This window comes from Lathyrus oleraceus, chromosome 4 (assembly GCF_024323335.1).
Source record: "Lathyrus oleraceus cultivar Zhongwan6 chromosome 4, CAAS_Psat_ZW6_1.0, whole genome shotgun sequence".
NCBI classification, from domain to species: Eukaryota; Viridiplantae; Streptophyta; class Magnoliopsida; order Fabales; family Fabaceae; genus Lathyrus; species Lathyrus oleraceus.
In genome coordinates, this window is record NC_066582.1 from 183,338,512 (window position 1) to 183,349,858 (window position 11,347).

Below are 11,347 nucleotides of genomic sequence, written 5' to 3' on the forward strand. Positions count from 1 at the left end.
TGTATTATTTTCCTTTGTTTTTAATTATTTTAAAATAGTTTCTGTTTTCAAAAATTGCTGAAATTTTTTGTCAAACCTTGATTGACCATGTTATACCTATGATGACTCAATTGGACTTGTTGAAGTTGATTTGAATTGAATTTGAGATTTGACCATATTTTAACCATTTTAATTTTGCATTTATTTTAATTACAAAAATACCAAAAAATATGTTTGACTTTGTTGACTTCTAATCTTCATTTCTCTTCTGTTTTACATTGGTTGATGATGAGTTGATTCACATTTGATCATTGTGTTTTGATTATTTCATTCGAATTATCCTTTTATCCATTTCATCTTCATCTCACTTCTTCTTTTTATTTTGGCCATTGAGTTAATGATTTGTGGTTAGTCTTGACATATGAGAGGCTTAACCTTCTTTGATCCAAATCAAACTCAACTTGATCAAAGATCAAGTGAGTTGCTTTGTGTCCAAGATAGGTTGCTTCTTGGTCAAGCAAAAAACCTAAAGTCCATACAAGGTCTTCCTTCTTTTCTTTTGTCATGGCAAGTTGTAGGAGCTTGACTTACTAGTCATGATCTCTAACTTGTGTTTATTTGTCTATAGTTTTATTGACCGGCCTCAGATAGGTGTGGCTACTACATTAGTCCACTTACGATTGCTTAACATAGCGCTAAATTGTCTTAGGACACACTAACATTAACTACTAACCACTAACTTTAATTTCAAGCATTTAATTTCTTGCCATTTACTCTAATGCACTTTATTTCTTGCTCATTTATTCATATTGCTTTTCCCTTTGCTCACTTGAGCTCATATTTTATATTTATGTCATTTTCCTTTTGCTCATTTGAGCTCATTATTGTATATGAATATATTGTTGTCTTGTGTTTGTTTTGTCTTTGTTTGTGAACCCAATGCAAAAAGGAGAAAGGACTTAGAATTAGGACCTTACCTATGCTTAAAGAAGTTCAAGAGCAACTAGGCCTCATGCCTTTAAAATGCTAAACTAGTTGAAGAGCAACTAGGCCTCATGCCTTTAGAATGCTAAATCTTAAAGATGACTTCAAAGGACCTCTAACCTAAACTCATTCTTTGTCCATTTCTCTTATTGTGTTATGAACTTTTTGATGTTTTCTCATGTGTGATAGAGATTCCATCTTGAGATAGTAAGAAGGACCATTGTCATGAGTAGATAAGTTAAGAAAAACAAGCCAAATGGAGATCCTAGGAGCTTGAATGAATATTTGTTTTTATTGCTTGAATGATTGCTAAGTCCAAAGGAAAGGAGCATCTTGAATCATCTTTATGATCTCAAGAAAAGGAACTCCAAGGGTTTTAGTCAATAAATCTAAAGGTAACGAATACCCCGCTACAGAAAAGTGAAAACCCAAGTAAGAATTGCATTGCTTTGGAACCCTACACCTCTTGGGTGAGGAAGAGAGCTTTTGAGTATCGCATGCCATATAATTATCCGAGACTTACCCCTATGGTTATGATTGGGCCTTCAACCCTCCCTAACCAAGGAGTAGAGGAGTTGAGAGATGAAGACCGTTCACGTGCTTGGGTTCGTGAGCGAGAGGAACTACCTCAGCAACTCAGAGATAAGGATGTTGTGATAGAATTTCTGGAGCATCAGGTTATTGATGAACCTGATGATATGGTTACTTCTCTTCTTCCTCAGTCATCCAGGTTTTGGAAGAGGAAGTATGATCGACTCGCAAGGAGAAGGCTAATATGGAAGAAGCTTATGAGAGAGAGGTGAAGAGGCTTCGTGCAGCGTATCTTCCGGTCTCGAGAGCTTTGGACGATTGTTTCTAGGCCTCCATAGGATGTTTATTCTCCTTTCCTCTTATATTATATTTGGTTACCAAAGCTGTACTACTTCTATTGGTGTAAAAATGTTTCCAAAGATTATTGTTATGAATTTTCCATACATGTCTTAAAAAGATCAATATTTTCAAATATTTGCAAATAGATCTCTATAAAGTTCCTCAAATAAAAAATAAATCATATGCACAAACATTGCATGCATCATATGCATAAGCAGGTTTTGTTCAGCTCAGTGGTCTAACTCTTTGCTCTTCATTTATTTCAAAGACAAGCTGACGCACCGGTATAACACAAGAGCTAATCTTCCAAGACTAATGGAGCATTTAGAGCAAGAGAACCGGGAACTGAAGGACAAGATAGCTACGCTGACTGCCATGATAGAGTCAGTACTAACTGCCTAGGGCCAATCTTCGCCAACTCCTGCAATTCCTCCCGCGAGGACGGTTATATCTGAGGTAGCTTCCTCAAATGTGCTTTCCGCAACAACTCATTTTGCGCCAACTATGCCAGCCGGGTTCCCTTGGGGAATGCCCGCCAACTTTGTGCCCGAGGGTTTTGCTCCAATTCTCGCTTCTCTGCCGGCATCTAGCCCGGTCCTTTCTGTGCCACCTCCCGTTGTGCACACATTGCTAAGAGTGGAAGACACCATCTATCCTTCTGAGCCATCTGAGGGCCCAGATGTTTATAAAAAGATGGACGAAATGAAAGACCAATTCCTTGAGTTGCGCAAGGAACTAAAGACTTTGAGGGGTAAAGACCTCTTCGATAAAAGTGCTACTGAGTTGTGCCTTGTGCCCAACGTTAAAATCCCTATTAAATTCAAAGTACCTGACTTTGAGAAATATAAGGGAAACACATGCCCACTCAGCCATCTTGTGATGTATGCTCGCAAGATGTCAACGCAAACTAATAATGATCAGCTTCTTATCCACTACTTCCAGGACAGTCTGTCCGGTGCCGCTCTTCGATGGTACATGGGTCTGGAAAGTGCGAACATCCGCTCCTTCAACGATCTTGGCGAGGCTTTCGTCAAGCAATACAAATACAATGTGGATATGGCTCCCGATAGGGAGAAGTTGAGGGCGATGTCCCAAAAAGAGAAGGAGACTTTCAAAGAGTACGCCCAGAGATGGCGCGAGTTGACAGCTCAGATAGTGCCACCCCTTGAAGAGAAAGAAATGACAAAGATCTTCCTGAAGACTTTGAGTTCTTTCTACTATGAGAAGATGATTGACAGTGCTCCCTCAGACTTCACCGAGATGGTGAATATAGGAATGACACTAGAGGAAGGGGTCCGCGAGGGACGTTTATCCAAGGATGAAGGCTCTTCCGCAAAGAGATATGGGAACTTTGCGAAGAAGGAGGGAGAGGCACATGTTGTGTCCTCCCATATTAAAAGAAGGCCCTATGTGAAGAAGAAGAATATTCGTCCTGCCGTCAGCCAACACCAAGTGGCTCATATAGCACCTGTCTTTAGAGAAGTTCAACATCATCAACAACAACAACTATATCAACAACAACATCGTCCACAACAGCAGGCCTACCATCCTCGAAACAACAATAACACCAGCACCAGCTACGATAGGAAGATGGTCACTTTTGATCCAATTTCAATGACATATGCTGAACTCTATCCTTCTCTGATCGATAGAAAGTTAATTACTCCACGAGACCCTCCCGTTGTACCTACCAACCCTCAGTGGTGGTACAAGCCTGAATTACACTGTGTATATCATTTTGGTGCTCCCGGACATGATGTGGAGAATTGTTATCCCTTGAAGACCAAGGTGCAAGACCTTGTGAGAAGTGGGATTTTGTTTTTTGAGGACGTAGGTCCTAATATGAAGAAGAACCCATTACCCGAGCATGGGAAAGCTGTTGTGAATATGGTCCAGGGATGCCCTGACAAATACAAAGTCATGTATGTTAATGATATCAGGCAATCTTTGGTCGAGATGCATAAACTGTTGTGTGGATACAGTCACTATGACCATGACCATGATAGGTTCCAGGTGTGCACTATCAATGAAAGAGGATGTCGACAAGTTAGAAAGGACATCCAAGAGATGCTGGATCAGGGTATGATTGAAATACTTCAGAATCGTAATGAGGATGAAGTTGATGATTATCTCTCTTGTATTCTAGATTCCAGAGCCTGTTTGATAACATGAAATTATATCATATTTTAGGACTTAATTCAATTAAATTATATTATTATTTATTTCAATTTATTGCATTTTACTAGATATTACGCGGTATTTCCTTTCTATTTGTCTCAGGTGCCTTATTTGAAGCACAAGTAAAAAAGGAAGAAAAGGAGGTGCAAAAAGGAATGAAAAGGCCCAAATAGCAAAAGCCAAGCCCAGCCCAAAGAAGACACAGGCGTCGTGCCTGTGACGACCACCACAGATGCTGTGACGAACGTCACGCTGCATACACTTATGTGACGAGCGTCACACATGGTGTGACGGACGTCACACCATCCCCCTACAATTCTGCCTTCAGAGACGTTGAGTCCTATATACACGCTGAATCCTATTTCCACGGCGATGCATCCGTTGCGTGAAGACTCCTTGACGCGGACTGCTTTGAAAACCGTTACGGAAACATCAATATAAATAGCAACTTTGCAAACCCTACAGAGGTTCCACGACGTTCCACGTTTCCACGCTTTTTCCAGATTTCGGCAGTTTCTAATTTTCTTTTCTTCAGTAGTTTAAGCATACTTTTTACATACCGCTTTTGCAATTTTTATTGTTTTCTCTTGCAACTCTATTTTCCTCTCTAGCACTTAATTAACTTTCACATAATAGTTTCCACACCGGAAACTATTGTGTACCTTTTTACCGGATCTAACCTTACGTTAGAATCTAGTTTTTTTTATTCCTTCGTTTTAATTTGTTGGTTAATTGAAGAATTCAAGAACAAATCCTACCGGCTTGTGGTGGAGTGTTCAAGACTACTGTTTAATTCAGGTTCTTTAATTATTGTTTAATGCTTTGTTTTATTATTTATTTATATTATTTGCTTGAGATGAGTCTGTTTATGCACGATAATTATTTAAGTTCGTTTAGCATGTCTGGCTAATTCGCCTAGATATCGGTATGTAGAGTAAGCGGAATAAGGGATCAAAACTAAGTCGGTTTAATTAAATTTAAAATTAAAATCACTCTTTTTACGGTCTCAGTTTACAGGTTTAATAACAAAGTTTTTATACGAGAGTAAAGGACATAAAGAGGTTAAAATCAATAGAGCGAAAGTTTGAGGTTTTAACTGGACAGTGTAAATTGGATATTAATTCTAGATCAGGGCGAGAGCAATTTTTAGAGTTAATTAAATTCTAATCTTTTCCAAAAAGTATTTTTAAAGATTGAATGTGAGGACGAGAGTTAAGCATTCGAATTTAATTGTATAACCTAAATCAACAGAGCGAGAGTTTGAGATAAGGGTGTTTAAACGGTTAGTGTTTTCTTAAAAAGAGTTTCTACGGACTTTATTGCTTTCAAAAAATGGTTTTTGACTTAATTATAAGTGACAGCTACGTTAACATAAAATCATGGTTTATTCAACAGAGCGAGAGTTTGAGATAGAACTTTTAATCAATAAAGTCAACTGAAATGATTTATTTTAAAACCAAGAAACCGACAAAGAATTGATTCCCTAATTACGACGAACTACATACCGATATCTGTTTATTTGATATTTAATTTAGATTCTATTTTTAGTTTTAGCTTTTCCTCAAAAAATCAAACATTATCCACCTTAGCTTTACGAAGTAACCTTAGATAACGGTATATCGATTCATAAGTCCCTGTGGGATCGATATCTTTTAAAACTACGCGATAGAACTGTGCACTTGCAGTTTGTACCCCAAATTCGACTCATAAAGTCGCGATCAAGTTTTTAGCGCCGTTGCCGGGGACTTTTGTTTAGTCGATATCGTAACTCTTCCGTTACGCTGTAGAGACTAAGGCTTTTCTTTTTCTTTTCTTTCTATCATCGATTTGTATGCCACGCACTCGCTCACAAGGCGAGCCGCTCTATTTACGAATCAACGATATCGAACTATATCTCTGAGTCTTACGACGAATTCGGGAATATCGTGCTGCAAACAATCTCCCTCCTGTCGAACTTCCTGATTTCAAAAACATTTTCCCTTCGATACCCGAGATGGCAGAACCAGCTCGTGCTCTTAGAGATTACGCCGCTCCATCACAAGATGAGCCGCATTCAAGTATTGCTCCTCCCGCAATCGAAGCAAACAACTTCGAACTCAAACCTTCACTGTTGCAGGCAGTGCAACAGAACCAATTCTCTGGAAATCCTACCGAGGATCCAAACCTTCATTTATCCGTATTTGTCCAATACGCTGATACTGTTAAAGCTAATGGTGTCACTTCAGAGGCAATTCGACTTCGTCTTTTTCCTTTCTCATTAAGAGATAGCGCTAGAAGATGGCTTCAGTCTCTCCCTTCCAACTCTGTCACCACATGGAACGAGTTGAAGAAAGTTTTTCTTGCCCGATATTTTCCGCCAAGCAAAACAGCTATGTTAAGAGCCCAGATAAATGGATTTAAACAAAAAGATAACGAGTCTCTTTTCGAAGCATGGGAAAGATACAAAGACATGATGAGACTTTGTCCACACCATGGTTTAGAAGACTGGTTAGTAATTCACACATTCTATAATGGTCTCTTATACAACACAAGGCTAACAATAGACGCCGCTGCAGGTGGTGCACTAATGAACAAACCTTATGCTGATGCTTACCAGCTTATCGAAAGCATGGCCCAAAACCACTATCAGTGGGGAACCGAACGAACAATGGTGGAAAAACCTCAAACGAAAATCGGCATGTAGGAGATAAGTAACCTTGATCATGTTAATGCAAAAGTGGATGCTCTGGTCCAGAAAATTGAAAGTTTAAATGTATCACCTCCAACCGCCGTGGTTGCTATAACTCAGAATTGCGAAGTCTGTGGAATCCAAGGTCACACTCCTACGGATTGTCAACTCTTAACAGGAATCCAAGTAGAACAAGTAAACTATGCTCAAGGAAGCCCCTACTCGCATACCTATAACTCAAATTGGAAGAACCATCCAAACTTTTCATATAAGAGTAATAATGCTTTGTACGCACCTAGACAGTCTCCAAATCAAGCCCCAGCTATACCTCCGGGATATCAGAAGCCGAACCCATCTACACACAACAATAACGCCCCTAGGAAATCCAACTTAGAGATCATGATGGAAAACTTTATAGCTTCTCAACAACAAACCAATAAAGATTTCTTAAACCAGAATGTACACACTGGCGAACAAATTAAACAACTAGCAAGTAAAGTGGATGCCCTGGCTACCCATAACAAAATGCTGGAAACACAAATATCACAAGTAGCTCAACAACAAGCGCCTACTGCTGCCCCAACTGGTACATTTCCTGGACAGCCCCAACCTAACCCGAGAAGCCACGCTCATGCAATCATACTAAGAAGTGGAACGGAAGTGGAAGGACCATCTGATCCAAGGATAGGAAACCAAAACCCTAAAAAGTCAACTGAGGAAGAAAATAGACCTAAGGAAAAGGAAGAGAGTAATAAGGAAACCGTAGAAAAGAAGGAACCTTATGTACCTCCACCACCTTATAAACCACCTATTCCTTACCCTCAAAGGCTTGTTAAAACCAAAGATGCGGGCCAATTTAAAAAAATTTATTGACCTCCTTAAACAATTAAACGTTACAATCCCGTTTACAGAAGCTATTACGCAAATGCCCTCATACGCCAAGTTCTTAAAAGAAATTCTTTCTAATAAAAGGAAACTTGAAGATAGCGAAACCGTTACACTCCCTGCCGAATGTAGCGCTATAATCCAGAACATGCCTCCTAAACTCAAGGATCCGGGTAGTTTCTCTATACCCTGTCACATAGGAAAATTTGTCATTGACAAAGCCTTATGCGATTTAGGAGCCGGAATTAGTGTTATGCCTTTATCCATATGCAAGAGACTGGAAATGGGAGAATTAAGACCAACCAAAATGTCTGTGCAACTAGCAAATCGTTCTGTTAGATACCCTGTAGGAATTCTTGAAAACGTTCTCGTACGCATAGGTCAATTCTACATCCCAACTGATTTTACAATTATGGACATTAGATAAGATGATATTACACCCATTATACTGGGAAGACCGTTCTTAGCAACTGCCGGTGCAATCATAGACGTAAAACGAGGACGACTCACCTTCGAAGTAGGAGAAGAGAAAATTGAGTTTATTCTTTCCCAATTTTTGAAAGCACCTGCAATAGAAGATACATGTTACTTCATGGATATCATAGATGAATGCATAAAAGAAACAGAGTTAGAAAAGGACAAATCATTCGACTGTCCTGTAGAAGACAAACTTAACCAATGTTTAGCAATAACACCGGACCCTATGCAATGCCTTAAGAAACCAACCCTAGATCTGAAAACACTTCCCAAAAATCTGAGATATGAATTCCTAGACTTAGAACTTGAACGACCTGTGATAGTTAATGCTGACCTAGGAAGACTCGAAACAGAAAAACTTCTACATATCTTAAGAAAATATCTGACCGCACTAGGTTACAACATCACCGATCTTAAAGGAATAAGTCCTTCTATTTGTATGCACCGCATCATGCTAGAAGAAGACTGTAAAACTTCTAGAGAACACCAGAGGAGACTAAATCCGATCCTGAGTGAGGTAGTGAAGAAGGAAATAACCAAGTTATTAGAGGCAGGTATTATATATCCTATATCTGATAGCAAATGGGTTAGTCCTGTACACGTTGTACCAAAGAAAGGTGGTATAACAGTCATTGAAAATGAAAAAGGAGAAACTATAACCAAACGAATCGAATCGGGATGGAGAATGTGCATTGACTATAGGAAACTAAACAAAGCAACCCGAAAAGATCACTTCCCTTTACCATTCATTGACCAGATGCTAGAGCGATTGGCAAAACATTCACATTTCTGTTATCTAGACGGTTATTCAGGCTTCTTTCAAATACCAATTCACCCTGATGACCAGGAAAAGACAACATTCACGTGCCCTTTTGGTACCTTCGCTTATAGAAGAATGTCGTTTGGCTTGTGTAATGCTCCTGCAACTTTTCAAAGATGCATGATGGCAATTTTCGCCGATTTTCTCGAAAACATCATGGAAGTATTTATGGATGACTTTTCCGTATGCGGACAAAGTTTTGAAGAATGCCTTGAGAACCTAGAAAGAGTTCTTGAGCGATGTGTAAAAGTAAACCTAGTACTTAATTGGGAAAAATGCCACTTTATGGTACAAGAAGGAATTGTTTTAGGACACATTATATCAAATAGAGGAATTGAAGTAGAAAAAGCCAAAATAGAGGTAATCGAAAACCTTCAACCCCCTAAAACCGTGAGAGAAGTACGAAGCTTCTTAGGACACGCCGGTTTTTACCGACGATTCATCAAAGACTTCTCTAAAATAACTAAACCTTTAACCGGACTATTGATGAAAGATGCCGAATTCATATTCGACAATAACTGTTTAGAAGCATTTCAAACGCTTAAGCAAGCATTGATCTTCGCGCCCTTAATGCAGACACCCGACTGGAATGAACCATTCGAAACAATGTGCGATGCCAGCGATTACGCTGTAGGTGCTGTTTTAGGACAACGAAAGGATAAAAAGCTTCATGTTATATATTATGCAAGTAGAACTCTAGATGAAGCACAGATGAATTACGCCACAATCGAGAAAGAACTCCTAGCAGTTGTGTTTGCGCTAGATAAATTTCGTTCTTACTTAGTCGGAGCCAAAATAATAGTTTACACTGACCACGCTGCTATCAAATACCTCTTAACAAAAAAGGATGCTAAACCTAGACTCCTAAGATGGATCTTGTTGCTACAAGAGTTCAATTTGGAAATCAAAGACAAGAAAGGAACTGAAAACGTAGTAGCAGACCACCTCTCTAGACTTGAGAACCTTGAACCGGAAAGAACATCAATTAATGATGATTTCTCGTACGATAAACTTATAGCTACTTCGGAAGAGAATAACTCTGACAAGCAAGTAGAAACCACCTTAGCTATATCTGTTACGCCATGGTACGCTGATCTCGTCAACTATTTAGCTGCCGGAATAGTTCCACCTACTTTATCCTACCAGCAGAAGAAACGATTCTTCTATGACATAAAACACTATTACTGGGATGATCCCTTACTTTTCAAAAGAGGCCCCGATGGTATTTTCCGTCGATGCATACCCGAAGAAGAGGTAGAAAATATAATCCAACACTGCCACTCCGCTCCTTATGGTGGACACGCAAGTACATCCAAGACCTGCTCTAAAATCCTACAATCCGGTGTTTATTGGCCAAGTATATGGAAGGACGTACATGCGGCTATTAAGGAATGTGACAGATGTCAACGCACAGGAAACATATCTAGACGTGACGAGATGCCACAAAAAGGTATTTTGGAAGTAGAGACTTTCGACGTGTGGGGAATAGACTTCATGGGACTATTTCCATCCTCTTTCGGTAACAAATACATACTCGTGGCGGTAGACTACGTTTCAAAATGGATCGAAGCTATAGCTTCTCCAACAAATGACACCCGAGTAGTAACTAGACTCTTTAAGAATATAATATTTCCGAGATTTGGCATCCCAAGAATAGTAGTCAGTGATGGTGGATCACATTTCATATCCAAGGTACTCGAAAAACTACTGTTTAAGTATGGCGTAAGGCATAGAGTAGCGACACCTTACCACCCTCAGACCAGTGGGCAAGTGGAAGTGTCCAACAGAGAGATTAAACAAATATTAGAAAAAACAGTCGCCACTTCAAGGAAAGATTGGTCATTAAAATTACCAGAAGCCTTATGGGCGTATCGAACTGCTTATAAAACCCCCATAGGGACGACCCCATTTAAGCTCATTTATGGAAAATCCTGCCATCTCCCGGTAGAATTAGAACATAAAGCCTATTGGGCTATTAGAAATCTGAACCTAAACTATAAGGCCGCCGGCGAAAAGAGAATCCTTGACATAAACGAATTAGAGGAACTCAGAAGAGACGCCTATGAAAATGCTAGAATCTACAAAGAAAGAACAAAACAATGGCATGACAAGCGTATATCAAGGAAAATCTTCCAGCAAGGCGATGCAGTCCTTTTATTTAACTCTAGGCTAAAGTTATTTCCAGGAAAACTACGATCCAGATGGTCAGGTCCTTTTCATATCACTAACGTCTTTCCCAGTGGAGCAGTAGAAATTAAAGGCAAATCTATGAAACCATTTACCGTAAACGGGCAACGTCTAAAACACTATCACTGTGCGGAAACCAACGAAGATTTGCAAATCCTACACTTAGACAAAATGCCTCCAGAAATTATAGATTGTAATTGATTGTTTTTATGTCGAGCTTGCGACATTAAACAAAGCGCTTAGTGGGAGACAACCCACAAATATTTTATTATTTCCTTATTCTATTATTATTTTTCTAT

The 11,347-nt window shown here is 39.3% G+C and overlaps 1 non-coding gene across 1 annotated transcript; it reads right to left on the reverse strand.

Moving 5' to 3' along the window:
* Nucleotides 1–6,382: 6,382 nt before the first annotated feature.
* On the reverse strand, nt 6,383–6,489 carry LOC127076898 (small nucleolar RNA R71). The gene has a single exon (XR_007786914.1). It is a non-coding gene; the product is annotated as a small nucleolar RNA R71 (small nucleolar RNA).
* Nucleotides 6,490–11,347: the final 4,858 nt, after the last annotated feature.